The following is a 19,533-nucleotide window of genomic DNA, read 5'->3' on the forward strand; positions in this document are numbered from 1 at the left end:
AAAACGGCCAGGAGTGGTGCTGTGGCTCAAGTGGCAGAGTGCTAGCCTTGAGCAAAAAGAAGCCAGGGACAGTGCTCAGGCCCTGAGTCCAAGGCCCAGGACTGGCCAAAAAAAAAAAGAAAGAAACTACAAAACAACTACACAAGAAACCAAAGACTGGAGCTAGGAATATGCTTTAGTGGTAGAGTAAGTGCTTGCCTACCATGCATGAAGCCCAGGGGTTTGATTCCTCAGTACAACAAACACAGAAAAAAGCTTGAAGTGGCACTGTGGCTCAAGTGGTAGAGTGCTAGCCTTGAGCAAAAAGAAGCTCAGGAACAGTGCCCAAGCCCTGAGTTCAAGCCCCAGTACTGGCAAAAATAAAATAAAGTAAAATAAATAAAACCTATTATTATTTACAGATATTGAATGCAAACACAATTCCAAGAGAATCTATAAATTACTGAATGAATCAGATAGTTTAGCAAAGTTGATGGCTTTCTTTATACAACTATAATAAAATTAAGTGTAACGGTCAGCTCTCAGGTCCTTATCTTTGTACATCCATCACAGCAGTGTTTTAACAGTCCATAAATCCTCTCCTCCTGAGAACTTTGTTTCTTGAGGACATTGCTATCCTGCAAGATTTATCTTCCAACAATGGAGTGCTCCAGAGCTGAGTATTAGGAGATTTTCTTGTTTCTGTCTCATCTACTCCTTTGGTGACACCATCCAAGTTCATGGCTTCAAATACAATCAGCATGCTAACAAGTTACTATCTCTTATTAGCACCTCTTCCCTTGTCCTGGACATTGAACCACATTGAAGTCTATCCTCCAATAGGCTTATGTATTGAAGGCTTGGTCCCCAGCGAGATAAATCATTGAGAGGTGGTTGATCATGAGGGCTCTGATCCAAGGGTAAATTTATTATTTGGAGGTGTGGAGACTAAGAAGTGGGGCCTGGTTGGAGGAAGTAGTTCACTAGGGGCATGACTTTGAATGTCTTATCTTGGCTTAAATTCATACTAGGGCTAAAGCCATGGTTAAAGCAGCAAATCACCTGTCTAGCAAGCACAAAGCCCCTGAGTTTAAACACCAGTACTGCCAAAAGGAAAGAAAGAAGAGAATGAAAAAAGAAGAGCTGATACTAATGTCTAAACATATTAAAAGAACAAAATTTTAAAAGCCTCTTTCCATAAAAATATACAGGAAATCTACAGGACCTAAACATAGCATAATCCTAGAAAACATTAGGAAATATCCTTCTCAGAAACAAATGCTACCAAGAATAAAATTCATCCTACTGTAGAGTAAGTTAGCTAAAAGATGATTTCAAGTGTACTGTATAAGGATAAGGCAAATTCTAAGCTTCATGAAGGTGTCTAAAGTGTGTCACTAAAAAAGACAGTCTTTATAGAAAATATAATCAATTATCTTAATGAATGCCATAAGAACTAATGAAATTAATAACTGACAATACCCTAAATATTTGTGGAAAAGAGAATGGCGATATTACAGGGGGAAAAAATCACTTTGAAATAGTATGCAGCAATTTAAAAAAAATAAAGTGATGTAGACTCTGAGACTGAGCTCTAAGACAAGTTGTCAAAGATACAAGGCAATTGCTGATCAATATGCAGCTTTTGTCCAAAGAATGGCAGGTGTATTTCTGTATAATCTTTCAGTATATACTACAATCCTTCCGTACTTACTGCAATATTCATCTTATTTAATTATTTTACATGCTTCCTTTTTTTTTTTGTTTTGTTTTGTTAACCTACGTTTTCTCTATTCTCTAGCTATTTTCCTACATGGTTTGTCATCTGTCAGTCACTGTCAAAGAAGACTCTTGATAAGCTGCAGGAGTATGCAGGTATACCCAAAGTCCATCTTCATGTCCAACATTATAGAAAGGGACAGTGCCTTATGGTGAAGAGCCCAATGTCCCTAACCACTTGGACAAAGCCTGTAGAGAAAGACCTCTCAGGTGTCCACACTGGAACTGACTCTGAACTTATCTACACACATTATTCTCAGCTAACCATGCTCCTTGAAACCATGGATCATGACACATATTCCAATGTAGCACTTACTATCATTCGATGTGTAAAATTGGTACACAAGTACTATTTGCAGATGGCTAACAAGAAGTAAAATACAAAAGAGCAAGAGATGAAATTTTAGGGATGGAGAAACTAAAGCACTAATTAAATGGAAAAGCCAGGCCCACACTACAGATCTCAACAGGTTTTAGAGGACCACCAGCTTTTCTACAAATTCTACTAACAAAGCCCATGATTATTTTTGTCTAGTTAGAGAATTTCCTTACTCAAATATGCAAGTGAAGCTTTAAAAACCTATATGTAAAATATTCATTACCTCTGATTGTAATAATACTTACTAGGTATCTGGCATTGATGCTATCAATGTGATTATTAATAAGATCACGGTTGATATCTGCAAACTCTATAGCTCTTCCTATTATCCAACATAATGTCTTCTTACTATAAAATAAAATGTTATGTATTAAAGGCAAGCTTGTAACAAGCTATAATCTTAAATAAAATCAAAATGCAAAATAGCTAGCTACTAAATGGTAAGGGAAAAATAGAATTCAAAACTAATAGCCATTTTGTACCCCATAATTAAATAGCCAATCAGGATCATGAATGACAGAGAGTACTTGCCTAGCATGCACAGACCCTGGGTTCAATCCCAGCACAGAAAAAGAAAATAAAGAAAAAGCCAGGAGATTGAGGAGGCAGGGATGCTGGAATCTGAGGATCATGGTTCAAAGCCTGCCTGGGCAGGAAAATCCATAAGACTCTATTTCCAATTCCAGAGCCACCAAAAAGCCAGAAGTGAAACTGTGGCTCAAACTGCTAGCCTTGTGCTAGCCTTGAGCACAAAAGGTCAGGGACAGTGCCCAGGCCCTGACTTCAAGATCCCCATTCCACCCAAAAAAGGAAAGAAAAAAAGGGGGAGGGGGGGAGAAGTCACTTTCTCTGTAGAATAGATGCTTATCAGGCATTCTCAGTGGACTAGATGCTTATCAGGAACCTCTTCCCTAAAACTGAGCCCCTGGGCCTCTCTTCTCCTTTAGCTCCTTCTAAAAAACTAGCTCTACAACAAACTAAATCATAAAGGAATGCTTAAAACATTAGGTGAGGGGCTGGGAATATGGCCTAGTGGTCTAGTGCTTGCCTTATATACATGAGCCTTGGGTTTGATTCCTCAGCACCATACATAGAAAATGCCAGAAGTGGCATGTGGCTCAAGTGGTAGATGTTAGGTTTTTAAAGTAGGAAGCCGGTAAAGGAGAACGCCACGCGGTATTCAGGCAGGAGAGAAAGTTTGTTACCGAACTGCTGGCCTGTGGCCAAGATGATCCATGACCGAGAGGGGGAGGGGGGGGGGAGGGGGAGGGGGGAGGGGAGGGGGAGGGGGGAGGGAGAGGGAGAGGGGAGAGAGAGGGGAGAGGGAGAGGGAGAGGGAGAGGGAGAGGGAGGGGAGAGGGGAGAGGGGAGAGGGAGAGGGAGAGGGAGAGGGAGAGGGAGACGGGGAGAGGGAGAGAGAGAGAGAGAGATCCCCACCCAGCCCTGCCTTATATCTAGGGAAGGGGGAAGGGGTGTGGCCAGGTGGATTAGGATGTGACCTCAGGGAAAGGGGAGGTACCTGCCTCCAGGTCTGCAGGTTACCCAGGTAACTGGGTGGAGACTTAATGAGGTGGGGGCATCTACATCGAGCCCTCAGGGAGAGGACCTAACAGTAGAGTTTTTGCCTTGAGCAAAAAGAAGCCAGAGACAGTGCTCAAGCCCTGAGTTCAAGCCCCAGGACTGGCAAAAAAAAAAAAAATTAGGTGAAAGGTTGACAAAAATAGACCTAAACACCTTCCCATCTTTGCTGTATGCAGAAAGAAAATCATAACTCTATAATGTAATGTTCATCAAGTTATCACCACCTGATGTCAAAAATACAATGTCAAAAATAATCTAATAGTAGAGCTAGATATTGCTTGCCTTCTAACATAAAATAACATGAAGTACACAGTCCTACCAAATGAAGTATTTTCCCAAAATGTTTAACCTAAGTCTACTAACACCTTTAGATTTAACTCTGTTCTTCATAGAAAATATAGGGAACAGTGGAAGTAGTCACAAAGCAGTCACGTTGTACCAGTAGGAAATAACCTTTAATATAAATACAACAGTCTTAACAGTGAGCAAGAAGGAGTGGTAACTTACAGGAAGGGTGCCAGTGGCACATACCTGTAATTCTAGCTACTGAGGAAGCTGAGATCTGAGGGCATCTTCAAAGCCAGCCCAGGCAGGAAAGGCTATGAGATTCTTTTTTTTTTTTTTTTTTTTTTGGCCAGTCCTAGGCCTTGAACTCAGGGCCTGAGCACTGTCCCTGGCTTCTTTTTGCTCAAGGCTAGCACTCTGCCACTTGAGCCACAGCGCCACTTCTGGCCATATATGTGGTGCTGGGGAATCGAACCCAGGGCCTCATGTATACAAGGCAAGCACTCTTGCCACTAGGCCATATCCCCAGCCCAGCTATGAGATTCTTATCTCCAAATAACTACCAAAAATGGGAGTGTGGTTCAAGTGGTAGGTCAAGCACAAAAACTGAGGGACAGCTCTCAGACCCTTAGTTCAAGCCCCAGGACTGCCACACATACAAAAAAAAATAAAAAAGATGCCCAAGTACTACATTGTTAACCTGTCTATACTATTCACTTAGTTAAAATGGACATTATGTTAGTGCTTCCCCTACTTCTCTATTACACCTGTATTATGTTTCCCTCTTGAGATAGATAACATCACATTTCTATGACATACCTCTACCCCTACCAAAGTCATACCTCTTGGCTTAAAACTTTCCTTCTGGATGTTTGACTTAAACTCTGCTGCACCAGACACATACCTTTGGGCTGGGAATATGGTCTAGTGGTAAAGTGCTTGCCTCCTATACATGAAGCCCTGAGTTCGATTCCTCAGCACCACATATACAGAAAAAGCTGCAAGAGGCACTGTGGCTCAAGTGGTAGGGTGCTACCCTTGAGCAAAAAGAAGCAAGGGACAGTGCTCAGGCCCTGAGTTCAAGTCCCAGGCCTGGAAAAAAACAAAGACAAAATCAGACACATACCTTTATCTTAGCACCTATGTACTTATTTGTTAGGCTACTAATCTATAAACATATCACAGATACGGGCATTATTTAGCAACAAGAATGCTAACACAACCAAAGCCCAATTAAGTTCTTTAAAATTTAGTACCTGGGATATTCAGGTCCATAATACAGAACATTTCTTTCCCACAAATAAGTACCTACAAAAATAAATTCATAATCAGAAGAATGGTTAAGAATTACAATGGACATTGTTTTTATCTACCTAGAACTCCTTTCCCTTGCTAATCCCATTGGGGTCCATTTGCTGCTAAGAGAGGCCCAGCCATATGAGGGACATCATATGACCTAGACTGAACTAAGAACAGTAACAGGTCCCTGAAGCTGAAGAAATGGGATAAACATATGACCAAATGTCTGTACTGCTTTGTACATGGTTCTCTAAGTAGACATGCCTGTGTTTCCAGGGACCAGGAAGCCAAAATGCACAGGTTGGAAGTATAAAAGGACCTACATAGGGGTAAGTTTCCACCCTTGCTCCTCATGGCATTTCGATGGTACGATTTCCATTATACTGTCATATGCACCAATAACTTGTCCTCTCATAAGCCATTTCTGATGCTTATACTCTAAAAAGTTTGAATAGAGGAATAGAGGAGAAATCGATTTCAAAGGGTGCTTTTTAATTCAGGCTAGACAAAAATACAGTATGTTTTCCTATCACGTATTGGATACAATGTCTCTTTTCTTTCTCTACCAAGTAAATTATTACCAAGTAAATTTCTCCATCCCAATGTACTACTTAATCCCCTCTTTAATATGCTCTGTGCAAATCACATCTCTTTTATCTTTTTAAAGATACTCAATTTACCCATTTTCTTTGTTACACTCTAACCAAGTACATGGTGAGGTGAGGAATAAACAATGACAGTGAGGAGAGAACACAGAGTGCTAGGGGAACAAACAGGGGAACAAACCTACACCACCACCTGAGGCACAAGTACAGTTAACAAACACCAGGTAAGAGAGAAATAAAGAAGCATTAGAGACAGACAAACCTACTATACTCAGGCCTGAATATAATGAACTTAGAATCTTTTTCCCCCCCCACACTGTGGCTCAAGTGGTAGTGCTAGCCTTGAACAAAAAGAAGCCAGGGACAGTGTTCAAGCCCTAGGACTAGTAAGAAATAAAAAAAAGAAGAATCTTTTTTCCCCCAGCCCTGGGGCTTGAACTCACGGCCTGAGCACTGCCCCTGGCTTTTTGCTCAAGGCTAGCACTCCACCTCTTGATCCACAGTGCCACTTCCAGCCTTTTCTGTTTATGTGGTGCTAAGGAATCGAACCCAGGGCTTTGTGCATGCTAGGTAACAACTCTACCACTAAGCCACATTCCAAGCCCTGAACTGAGAAACTTAAAGAAATCTAATAGGAAATGAATAGGACTAGCACACTGAAGGCAAAGGGAAGGTCAGGAAAATAAAGAAGTAAATTGGACGCCAAAGTATGGGGATCCTAAAAATCTAAGTAAGCTATTTTTATTGTGAAGGCAATGAAATGGCATTAAAAAAGGAAATAAATAAGCAGATGAGTTACTTGCTCAATTACGTCAGAGAAACTGAAAGGCAAGACTGAAAGCAGGAGTGTTGGTAGTTGGGAGGCTACTGCAGCAAAGTAGGTGAGAGAGGAAGCTGATCCTGAAGTGGAATGGAAACAGTGGGAATCTGGAAACACATCCAAGAGAGTATGAGACAACGCAGTGGGATTTAGTGATCTATCAGAATGTAGAAGGAAAAGGTGACTATAAGGAATAGCTCATGTTTCTGCCAAATTATTATTAGCAGTGTGTATCTGTCACTGAATTCATATCACACAGGTACTACCTAATTTACTTTCCCTAGACACGAGATTTAAAAGAGAGACAGAGACAGAGAGAGCTTGTTTTACTTTTTGAATTTGGGGACGGGAAGGTTGACAATGTCTATGGCTGATGATACACTGTTTGAGGTATCTGAAAGAACATTCTAAAGCGCACGTCATGAGATATGTGAGTCCAGTTACCAGAAAAGAGCTTTGGGTTGAAGACTACAGAATTATCAGCATATACACAGCAACAGCAGGAAATATCTTTCAAAGTGTCTGTTATTCATGCCAAAATGTATTTATTCTCCACATTCCTGAAGAGTGTAGAAAATAGTGCTAGGCAAAATAAAAAGTAAGTAAGATTCAGTACCAGCCTTCAAGAAGCTCCTACTTAGCACGGCTATATCTATAATACTAGCTACTCCAAAGGCTGAGATCTGAAGATTGGGGTTCAAAGCAAGCCAAGGCAGACAAATCCTCAAGACTGTTATCTATAAGTAATTAGCAAAAAGTGGGAAGTGGATGGATGGCTCAAAGAGTAGAATACCAGCCCTGAATGAAAAGGTCCAGCAAAAGAGCAAAGCCCTGAATTCAAGCCCCAACACCATCACCAAAAAATAAAGTGTCTACTTAATGGAAGTAGCTCAACAAAGTATTAGGAGTATAAGGAAGTGTAATAAAAAAATAATAATAATTAGTGATAAAATGATTTAATAGTAATTTATAGAACTGAGATGGCTTCACATCTTATATAAACACTTATAAAGAGTTAAAGGCTCAGGGCTGGGAATATGGCCTAGTGGCAAGAGTGCTTGCCTCGTATACATGAAGCCCTGGGTTCAATTCCCAAGTACCACATATATAGAAAATGGCCAGAAGTGGCGCTGTGGCTCAAGTGGCAGAGTGCTAGCCTTGAGCAAAGAGAAGCCAGGAACAGTCTCAGGCCCTGAGTCCAAGGCCCAGGACTGGCAAAAAAAAAAAAAAAAAAAAAGAGTTAAAGGCTCAGCAACTGCAGTTCATACCTGTAATCCTAGCTACTCAGGAAGCAGAAATTGAATCGTGGTTCCAGGATAGCATTAGCAAAAAAGTTCCAGACATCTTTACAATTGGATGGCATAAGCCTGTTGTCCCAACTACAGTGTGAAGTGAAAATAGGAAGAGTGGTCCACACTGCTAGGATAAAAAAGGAGACTCTACCTCAAAAATAATCAGAGCAAAAAGGACTAGGAATAGCTCAGAGTTAGGATTACCAGCTTTTGCCAACATGATTGAAACCCTGATCTAGAATCAGAATATGGTATGGATATATTAGAGAAGTACTATAATTTTGCTAGGAACAGTGACAGAAAGTAAAATGGTAGATTCACTCAGTAGATGGTAGATAATTGTTCATTTATTTATTTGGTTGGTTGTTTTCACAGTCGTGGGGCTTGAACTCTTGGCCTGGGTGCTGTCCCTCAGCTCTTCAGCTCAAGGCTAGCACCCTACCATTTGAGCCACAGCTCCACTTCCAGCTTTCTGGTGGTTAATTGGAAAGAAGTCTTTTGGACTTTCCTGCCCTGGCTGGCTTTGAACCACAATCCTCAGATCTGAGCCTCCTTAGTAGATAGATTACATGTATGAGCCACCAGCACCTGGTAAAATGGATTTCTGAAAAATGTACATTTTGCTATATACAAAGATTTAGTTTGAGGATTTTTAAAAATAAGGTATTAAAAGAAAGATTTTGGATTATAAATATTTTAGGTTTGGGCTAGGCGCTGGTGGCTCACATCTATAATCCTAGCTATTCAGGAGACTGAGAATTCTAAGATAGCCAGATCAGAAAGGCCCATGAGACTCTTACCTCCAATTAACCAGCCAATAGGTGAAAGCAGAGGTATGGCTCAGGTGGTAAAGCACTGGCCCTGAGCAAAAAAGCTAAGCAAAAGTGAAGGTACTAGTTTAAGCCCCAGTACCAGAAAAGGAAAAAAAAAAAAAAAAAAAAAAAGATACTTAGGTTTGACCTAATTCTGGCTCTTCTACCTTTGTTGGATGACTTTCAATAACCTTTTCACACTCCTGAGTCTCTATCATCTGTAAGACAATACTGAAAATAATGCAAAATGTAAAGCCAAGTAATTAATACAATGACATATTTAAAGTGCTTAAAACAGTGCCTGGAATATAGATAACAGATGAGATGGATAGATGGATGTATATATAACTAGGCTATTTTCTTCACCAATAAAGATGAAGTTTGGACTTGTAAAACCATTTGGTGTAAACCAACTGAACAATTCATGAGGGGAGAGGGAAAGGGGGAGGGGGAGGGGGGAATGAGGGAGGAGGTAACAAACAGTACAAGAAATGTACCCAAGGCCTAACATATGAAACTGTAACCTCTCTGTACATCACTTTGACAATAAATAAGAAAAAAAAAAAAGAATGAAGTTTGGGGCTGGGAATATGGCCTAGTGGCAAGAGTGCTTGCCTCGTATACATGAAGCCCTGGGTTCGATTCCTCAGCACCACATATATACAAAAAGGCCAGAAGTGGCGCTGTGGCTCAAGTGGCAGAGTGCTAGCCTTGAGCAAAAAGAAGCCAGGGACAGTGCTTAGGCCCTGAGTTCAAGCCCCAGGACTGGCAAAAAAAAAAAAAAGATGAAGGTTGGCTTACTATAGCCTAGCATAGGTGTCCAAAAACATTTGCTTTCTTCTTTAATGCCTAACAAACTACTTTTTAAGGCATTTAAGATACTTGATGATATATACATTGCATGAAAGAGAAAATTAAGATTCTTCCTGAGCTTATTTTGCATTAAAATTCTGAAAAGCAAAAAAAAAAAGCTATTTTCTAAAACTTGCATTAACTAATTGTTCCCTTTTCATATCAAAATATACACAATCAAATAATCGTGAAAGGTTGTGGGGGTTTTTTGTATTTTTGTTACTCATGGGGCTTGAACTCTGTGCCTGGGTGCTGTCCCTGAGCTCTTCAGCTCAACACTAGCTCTCTACCACTTGAGCCATAGTGCTACTTGAAATGTTCTGGTGGTTAACTGGAGGTAAGAGTCTCACAGACTTTCCTGCCCAGGCTGGCTTTGAACCATGATCCTCGTTTCTCAGCCTCCTAAGTACCTAGCATTACAGGTGTGAGCCACCAGCATCAGGGTGTGAAAAATTTTTAAATTAAAATATTAGCATTTTAAGTGTACTATATACACACTACTTATCCACCCTTCATTGTGTTCTGTGCCTACTTTCATGCAAGGAAAAACTAGCCTTTACCATAATTGAAACTATTTTTTCTATGAAATTCAGTGTCCCTGTACCCTCCCTTTGAAGCAATTAAAGTCAACAGGTGCACAAACTGATACCGGTAAGTAGTTTACTGATTTCCAAGGCGGGAAGGGTGTTTTTCTTTTCTAAAAGCCTCTAAGTGGGTCTTTTTTCATGAACTGTCACATCCCATCAGAGGAGCAGCCATTTTTGGCCTATTCTCCCCACCACCGAAGCCCCCCCCCCCCCCATCCTGGCATAATACTTAAACAATAAAAGCACTGGCATAAAAACTACACATGGATTCCATTTCTGTCCTTCAGGAAGGAACCATATAGAAGAAGAAAAAATAAAGCCACACTATCAAAACACAAAAGCGCATGTTTACATTTCTTAAAACATATAACAATTCTTTTGGGGTAAACTAATGGGTGACGGTGAAAAATTAATTACAAAGGAGCTGGTTGAGGGAAGGCACTGGAAATATTTAAAAAAAAAAAACGGGATGACGAAAGGCTGACATTTCAAAGGATAACATATTTTAAAAAAAAAGAAAAGAAAAGAAAAAAAGAAGTAGCAGCGAGGCAGCTGCCAACCAGTCATTGTTTTCCAGGGGGCCAGGTTCATCTCCGGGGTTTTTTTTCCCTCGGAGCTCAACCAAACCCCACCTCTCCACAGTTAACCAGTCTCCAGGCAAGCCGCGCTTCCTGATTGGCTCAGAGATGTCGAGTAGAAAAACCAGCCAATCTCGCCTTCGAGTGAGCACTGTGCTAAGGAGGCATTACAACCACTGCACGGCGAGAATGTGTACAAACCTGGCCGGGCCAAAAATACCAGCGGATCCTAGTTCTAGGGACGGCGGCGCTGAAAGGCAGACCCTTTAAAAATAATCGTCATAAAACAGCCTAGCTTCTGATCTGGCATCGGTGCATTTTCCTTTAGGCTCTCTTAAAAGGGGGCAGGGAGGGAGAAAAAAAAAAACTGTTGAACTAAATAAAAGAGCATGAGGGATAAGCTGTGTCCCAATATGACTCACGGTGTCGAGGCCACATTTCCAAACCCGGAGCTCAGAGCGAGACTCAAAGTTTCGGCTGGGGGTGGGGAGCGGCCGGGGGGGGGGGGGGAGAAGGGTGGGGGGCGACCAAAGGCGCACCGACATTAGACCAGAAGGGCGCCCACACACACACCCGCCGGGTCCAAAATCGGGACGTGGGGCGTTGAGTGGCGGCGCGCTTGGGCAGGAAGAAGTGAGTAAATAAACAGCTCTGCTAGGACTACGTGCTCCAGAGGGTGGCCTCGAGTTCCAGGGCTCCGCCTGGGAAACGCCAGAACGGCCCGCGGGGCGCAAGGTCAAGTCCCAGCGGGCTCCGATGTCAGGGGAGGGCGAGGAGGAGGGTGTGTCGGGGCCTGGAGGCTCGAGCGGCACAGGAGGCCGGGCAGCAGCCGCGGCGCCCGCCTTCGCCCAGCCTCGGGCGGCGCGCCAGGACCCGCCTCTCGACGACGCCTCACTTCCCTTCGGTTGGGCGGCCGGGCCTGCGCCGCGCCTGCCTCGACGTCCCGGAGCTTCTCGATCGCAGCGCCCACCCCCAACCCCCGCCGCTGCCACAGGCCCTACGGGGCGGGACAACGCGCCCCGGCTTCGGGCCCCTTTCCCTCCCAGGCCTTCACCCCAGAACCCACCTCCTGCCTCCCAACCCGCCGCCCTTACCTGCTTCAGGAGCGGGCGGAGGGCGTCGAAGCCGGAGCCGCGTCGTCGAGTGAACGACACTGGTCTGCAGCCCTTTCCCGCCGCCGCCACTGCGCTCTCCGGCGCGGCGCAGCGCGGGGCTGGCGGGGCCGAGCGGCAGCCGCGGCGGGGGGGAGACGCGCGGCGAGCGCGCCGGGCGGGGAGACACTGCCGCTCTCCGTCCGGCCGGGGAAGAGCAGCCGCGGAGGAGCCCAGCCGCGAGAGGGCGAGTGGGTGGGCGGCCGGCCGCGTGGGGAGGGGTCTCGCGGAGTCGGCAATGGCTGCCACGTCGCCAGGTGGATCGCCGCCCCCGCCTCCCACACGCCGCAGGCTCCGCGCCGCGACCTCTGGTTTGTCCCGGGCCTCACCGGGGCCGCGTCGTCCCGCCCCGTGGGGCCGGCCTGGGCGCCCCAAGCCCGCGGGCGCTCCCACCTCTGCAGCCGCCCCTCGGAGCGCGAGGCCCGGCCTGGCCGGTTCAGCAGGCCTCGCTTTCCTGCCTTCCTTGAGGGCTCCCCGAAAGCCTGTGTGGTTTTTCCTCCCCCAGGTCCCCAGCCCTCGTGGTCAGGGGGCCTCAGGGAGGAGCCAGCCCCTTTCAGGGTGTCAGGTTCTCGGGGACCTCCGGGGGGCCCACAGAACCAGGGGCTTGGTGAGCCCTGGCTCTAGCGCGGGAGGCGGGCCCCAGGGTCCCGCCAGCTGCCGTGGGGCCCTGCGCTGCCCCAGCCCCGGCGGCCGGACACAAAGGGCCCGAGGCCCCCGCCGCAGCTACACCCTCGGACGGCGGCTGCTTGGTCCCATCCCGCGCCGCCTGCGAGCCCAGAAACGCGGGCCGGGCGCAGCCCCTCCCCGGCTGGGTGGCGGAGCACCAGCCACGGCCACAACCCCTGAGCCATCGCGAGCGCCTTCGCCGGGCCCCCAAGCGGGGCCCCGCACCACCCGCTGAGCTCGCGGCCTCCCCGCTTTTATTTATTTATTTTTCCTGTGTTAGGACCTGACCCAGCTGTGAGCTTTCGGGGTACGAATTGTTCGCCCCAGGCATTCTGATTGGCGACGCTGGTGGGAGAGACTGTTTTTAATCTTCCTCTCTCTGCAATTACTTGGAATTCCTCCCGGACAAAGCACTCCTTGGCATTCCCAGAGTCAGTTTGTTTACTGTATTTTGTGGTTATGGCGATTGCTTTAAACCGAATGTGAATCGGGGGAAAGTGCATGTTTGTCTTGTTTTTCTTTATTTAGGTCCGGTTGGTGACCCTTCTAGTGGTTTTCCTAGAAACTAGTGATATTTAAGCAGAGATCTCACAGTGGCGAATTTTCTAATGAAAGCACCCACGGGGAAAAATTAAAAGTCAAATTTTCCCTTTAAAAAAAAAATCTTTGTAGAGACACCTTGAGTTTCAATGGTATGAATTTACTATACAAACCTTTCTAAATGATCTTATTAAATATCAAAAACAAAGAAAGTGTAATAACCCAGAATCTTAAGATATAAATAGTTGTTGCTGAGAACCTAACATTAACTCTGCCTCCAAACACCCATTAAAGAGACTAATAACTGTAATATATGCCACTTTTGAAATGAAAGAACCCTAGTAATTATAAACTTCAAACAAGGCCAGCAAATTAATATTAATTTTGTTCATAAGAAATACATTCAACCTTGCATTTAAATTCTTAATTTTCCTTTAGCATCTGTTAAGTCTGAATATGTGTAAGTCTCATCAGTTAGAAATTGTATACTTAACATTGAAGAAAACGTTTCAAAGCACAAAGCTGAATGTTTTGAAATTTTTGCTATGTCAATAAAAACATCAATACTATCAAGTTTTCTTAGAAACTCAAATGAAGAACAAAGCAGTCTTTACTCCACATTGACATTGCAGGAATTCTTTATGAATAAAGAGTTCCTCCTTCCTTATTGGTTCAATTCTAAGCCAATAGGAAAAGTACAACACATCTTTGAAAGGGTGTGGCAGCATGAGGTTAATGCATGGAATCAAATGTGTTGTTTAGCGTGCTCTTTCTCATTCAAGATCATGTGTCATGTAATTTCAGAGAAATGTATCTTTGAATCACTGTGATGTGAGTGGTACTCCTGCTCACACTCTGCCCTCTCTGTGTAATCTTCTATTTAGTAATGTTACAATGTGTTATAAAATGATGTGACAATATTCCCTAAAATACTAGGTGCTTATGAAAAATGGCACAATGACTACTACTTATTACTTTAAATATGATGAGCCTGGTGTTTTAGTTGAAAGAGCAAACTTTAAATGAAGGTTTTATTTGGGGAAGTGTCTTTAGTTTAGTTTTGTTTTTTTTCTTTGTCAGTCATGGGACTTGAACTCTGGGCCTGGGTGCTGTTTAGCTCAAGGCTAGCTCTCTGCCACTCTGAGGCAAAGCACCACTTCCCACTGAGTGGTTAATTGGAGATGCTCTCACTTTTCTGCCTGGGTCTGCCTTTGAACTGTGATTCTCAAATCTCAGCCTCCTAAGTAGCTAGGATTACAGGCATAAGCCACTAGCACCTGGCTTGTCTTCAGTTTTTTTAAGTACAATTGCCAAGACATAAATAGACATTTTCCACCCCAGGGCCTATTGCTCTTGCTTGACTTTTTTGTTCAAGGCTGGTACTATACCACTTGTGCCACACCTCCACTTCCATAAACGTTTTATATTTGTCTACAGCTAGCTACCTTTAGTCTACTTAATAGTTAACTTCTAGGCAGGTACCCTACCACTCAAAATACATCTCTATCCCTTAGCAGCTAAGTACTAAACATGCTTGTTTATGTCTACAACATAAATAACATCCTTTCTACCAGTAGCAACCTGTGCCACCCATATATGTGTAATTATATATGGATATACAACCCTTACTAGATCATCACTTTCTTGAAGATAGGGTCCCCCCCCCCAGCATTGTATTCCTCACTGTCAAGCTCAGAGCCTTGTACAAAATAAATAATCCAAAGATGTTTGTATAATGAAAGGACTAGTGAGCATTACTCCATGACTCAACACATGGCAATTCACAAGAAAAGATGTCTCTGGATTTTTTTTCTTCCTTTATATAAAAGCTGATAAATCGTTATCATTCCCAGTTAAAATAAGAATTGTTTTTTAGAACTTCACTAAAAGAAAATAGGACCAGCATATGCTGGAACTCCTATGCTTTTTCTTTTGTCTAATGAGGGGTGTGGGTCGGTAGTGCAACACCTGCCTACCATGTGAGAGATCCCAGAATTACAAAGCAACAATTAAATCTAGTGGAAACTAGATAGTAGATAACTTTGCTCATGCCTGAAATCCTAGCTATTCTGGAGGCTGAGATCTGAGGCTGAGAGTTGGAAGCCTGCAGGGGAAGGAAAGCCTGTGAACCTTTTTTTTTTTTTTTTTGTCTGTGAGACTCTTATCTCTTAATTAACCGCAACAAGCCAGAAGTGGACCTGTGGCTCATGGTATAGCACCAGCCTTGAGCAAAAGAAGCTCAGAGACAGAACTCAAGCCCTGAGTTCAAGCCTCAGGACTAGCACCAAAAATAAAAATAAAGTCCATAGGCTTCAGTGAAGTTAACTTCCCCATCCCTACTCCCCAGTCCTGGGGGCTTGAACTCAGCCTGAGCACTGTATCTAAGCTTTTTGCTCAAGGCTAGCACTCTACCACTAGAGACACAGAGCCACTTTCAGCTTTTTCTGAGTAATTTATTGGAGATAAAAGTCTCATAGACTTTTCTGCGCAGACTAGCTTTGAACCACAATCCTCAGATCTCAGCTTCCTGAGTCACTAGGATTATAGGGGTGAGCCATCAGCAACCAGCTTGAAGTTAACTTTATATAGGATTGCTTTACTAATCTGAGCACTGGGGGAAGCAGGAAGTCGAGCTGTGGTTCAAGTAGTAGAATGATTTAGCCTTGAGCCAAAAAGCTCAGAGACTGAGCCCAGGCCCAGAATTCCAGCCCCAGGACCCACAAAAAAGATTGCTTTACTACCTTCAACAAATACACAAACCTGTGGCCTTATGAAGATTATTTAATTAAACTGTCATCATCTAAGTTTTCTCCTTTCCCGTGCAATATGTAGCCAGGTGCTGGTAGCTAACTCCTGAACCCTAGCTACAGTGGAAGCTGAGATCCCGAGAATCATGGTTCAAAGCCAGCCCAGGCCAGAAAGTCTGTGAGAATGTTATTTCCAATTAACCACCAAAATACCAAAAGTAGCACTGTGGCTCAAAGTGCTAGAGCCCTACCCTTGACTGAAAAAGTTCAGGGACAGGACCCAGGCTCTGGGTTCAAGCCACACAACAACAACAAAAAAAGCAGTATCTACTTACTGATTAACATAATACATGTTAAGGCAAGAGCCTAATAGTTATTATTACTTACTTATTTGTAGATTTGGTTGTGAAGAAAAAGTAATTCTCAGCTGAGCATGGCAGCTCACACCTAGAGCACTAGCCTTGAGCAAAAACTCAGGGACAATGCTCAGGCTGAGTTCAAGTCCCTAGGACTGGGAGAAAAATATCCTAGTGTTATGCCAAGTCACAAAACGACCACCAAGAAGGCCACCGAGACTCAGACATTCCAAAATGCAAAAGCAAGGCAAGACTTTATTCAAGCGGGGGCCGTGGCCCGGGCCTTGTCCTACCCACCGACACAGCAGAGGTTAGGAGGGAGCCTCGAGCTGCAATTACACAGGGCTTATAAAGGCAAAAAACAAAATTACAACAATCAAGTGTTCAAGCAAGATTAGGACACAGGTACGAATCTGATTGGCTCAGGGCTAGAGGCATTCTGGGGGCGGTTAGAGTTAAGCATTCCCAGTGGTTAGAGTTCTCGACTGGCTGGGCCCTAATAAGCTTGCCCTGGGTTTGCTCAGACAACAAAATGGGGGCTGCCTGAAAATTGGGTTTACTTTTAACTCTTCATTCCCCCCTTCTGATAGGTAACTCGAGAACCAATCATGGTTCTCCTTGCTTATTAGTTTGATTCTGACTGTGAATCGGTAGGGATAGATTGGTATTGTGCCCGCAATACCATAAATTGTCGATGGCGCTTTACTCAGTTGGTAGGAGTGTGGCTCAGGAGGAGGTCCAGTCTCATAAAGGGCCTTTAGCTTGAGCCAGATCACTTGGTGGACTTGCTATAGGGCTCTGAGGGGGCGATAAAAGCTCATAACAAATGCGATTACAAGTTAGGAATAACATTTAGATGACATCACACAAGTCCCTTAGCCCTGCAGATACAGGTACACATAAACATAGTTTTACACAAAAGCCCCAATTCTGACCCTATTTATATTATAGCCAATTTGATTACATACAACTTTACTCATATGCTCTAATTTTAAGACATACTGATACCATTTGTTACATACTCACTTTATAGGGATTGTCTTTCTCACCTTTAACATGTCACAACCTTTTCATCTAAAGGGAACATTTTTGTTTTCTCTCTCTAAAGTCTTTCCTTATACAGTTTTATAATCTGTGTCTTATAAAATTTAACGTATCCCCACTCACACCATCTTCTACTTCCTCTAAAGTCTTTCCTTATACAGTTTTATAATCTGTGTCTTATAAAATTTAACATATCCCCACTCACACCATCTTCTACTTCCTCACACCATCAGTGACTTACTGGAACATTCTGTGACAATTTACTTTTTTTTTTTTTTTTGCCAGTCCTGGGGCTTGGACTCAGGGCCTGAGCACTGTCCCTGGCTTCTTTTTGCTCAAGGCTAGCACTCTGCCACTTGAGCCACAGCGCCACCTCTGGACGTTTTCTGTATATGTGGTGCTGGGGAATTGAACCCAGGGCCTCATGTATACGAGGCAAGCGCTCTTGCCACTAGGCCATATCCCCAGCCCGACAACTTACTTTTTAAATCCCTTTCTTATCCAGAGGAAACCATTTCTCTATCCCTTTTTCCAAGGCTTTCTATACTAACTTTCCTCTTTACATTTCCTGGGTCTTCTTTGCTGCTAGAGTTTTAAACTGTCTACATTTTCCGGCTTATCTCAACTACATCAAGGCAATTTACTGTGACTCCACCCACAGGCTGTTGGGGAAGACAAAGAGGGGGCAACGGTCAGTCCAATGGGACTGCTGCTCCTAAGAAGCCAGACCAGAGCCAACTATCATAAGCCAACTATTCTATATCTACATTCTATATTCTATATCTATATTCTATATCATGAGCCAACTATTCTAAAGTGGATTTCTCCAGTTTCCAGTTCCTCCAAGTGCCTAAGGTTGGCCAGTGGCATCTGCAAGATCCACCACCAGGAGGGCTCCATGAAGATGCCCCCAGCCAGTTTAAATCTCTGTCCAGTTACCTTGGTACCTGGCACACCTGATGGCAGTTACCTCCCTCTCTTCTCTGAGGTCACACCCTAATCCATCTGGACACATTTTAATACTCTTGGACATACCTCCACCCCAGGCATTGCCTGGAAGTGACTCTCCAGCCTGTCATACATGCTTTGAATTTAGCAGCAGGCCAGTCTGCTTGAAAATTTCTTACAATATCCAATTTTCTTAATAGAGCTAGTTAGCAGATCCAAAGCACTTTCCAGCAGAAACCAGCTGCATATGATAAGAGTCTCATCTGAAGATGTAGATTCTTCTAGATGACTGTTGACTCTCCTTGATCCTCACTCAAATGCAATGGGCAGGGGCCATGGTGGTGTCAAGGCAGCAGTGGCTCCCAGTGGTTCCAGTAGAATGTCACACCTTCTGGGTTACCTGCAACTTTCTCCATAGACTGGTTAGAGAAGCTTAACCTAAGTTAACCTAAAGCCTAGCTTTAGTCAAATTTCCTAGTATTTTCCTGATTCCTTCTTAAGCACACTAGCTTTTTCAGGCTGGCACATCACTGAAAGTCAAGACAGCTTTAGGCAATCAGTGGCCCTTGGGTCATTTTGCCAGGGCAATAAGTTTAAATCAGATATTTCCATTAAGGCTAGGATTTTTTTTTTTAAACCAACATAGGCGGCTTGGCCTGTATTCATTTTTCACAGGTGCAGTCTATACTGTTAGCGCTTTTTTCCATGCCTCTAGTTTATCCTGCCTCATCTTCCCAAAATCAACTCTGGTCCCTTGGTCCTAAAATGGGGAGCTGATGGGCAAAGATCATCCATCTTCTATAACTTCTTCATGCTGACTCAGGGACGTTGACCTTACCTAGCCAGGAACCTATAACCTTAGTCTACTTTACCAAGGTGCTGCATGATCAGATGTCCATTAGGAGCTTTACTCCAAACTGGAAATTACATTCAACATTTTAACTTTCAGCTATACAGACATCTTTTTGGGCTATCGCAGTGTAGCCTTTTAACATTCTAGTTTGTAAAAGCTTTTTCCTGACTGGCTGGGGAACTGATCTCTGCTGACCTAAAAAAAATGCCTATATTACCTTTGCAGGCCCAAGGACACAGTCTCAGGTCTACAAGCTTTCTTTCCTGAACAGATGTATCAGCTTAAAATTCTCACTGCCAGTCAGGGCTTTGAGTAGATGCGGGGGTTGGGATTTTAAACTATCCTCTCATTTGACACTTACCCTTACTACCCACTATCAC

The 19,533-nt window shown here is 43.8% G+C and overlaps 1 protein-coding gene and 1 non-coding gene across 10 annotated transcripts in view; both read right to left on the bottom strand.

The window, feature by feature from the left end:
- The window catches only part of N4bp2 (NEDD4 binding protein 2), a 65,513-nt gene extending 53,197 nt beyond the window's left edge, over nt 1-12,316 (bottom strand). For 5 of the 9 annotated variants that reach the window (XM_048363943.1, XM_048363942.1, XM_048363941.1 and 2 more), the window contains exon 1: nt 2,383-2,762. The gene's annotated coding sequence lies outside the window, so the exon portion shown is untranslated. Of the gene's footprint in view, nt 1-2,382; nt 2,763-5,259; nt 5,312-11,942 lie in introns of those variants that run through there. The other 4 variants (XM_048363935.1, XM_048363937.1, XM_048363938.1 and 1 more) reach the window with 4 other exon arrangements.
- Nucleotides 1,779-1,981, bottom strand: LOC125365082. The gene has a single exon (XR_007213635.1). It is a non-coding gene; the product is annotated as a small nucleolar RNA SNORA73 family (small nucleolar RNA).
- Nucleotides 12,317-19,533: the final 7,217 nt, after the last annotated feature.

This window comes from Perognathus longimembris, chromosome 16 (assembly GCF_023159225.1).
Source record: "Perognathus longimembris pacificus isolate PPM17 chromosome 16, ASM2315922v1, whole genome shotgun sequence".
In the NCBI taxonomy this organism is placed as follows: Eukaryota; Metazoa; Chordata; class Mammalia; order Rodentia; family Heteromyidae; genus Perognathus; species Perognathus longimembris.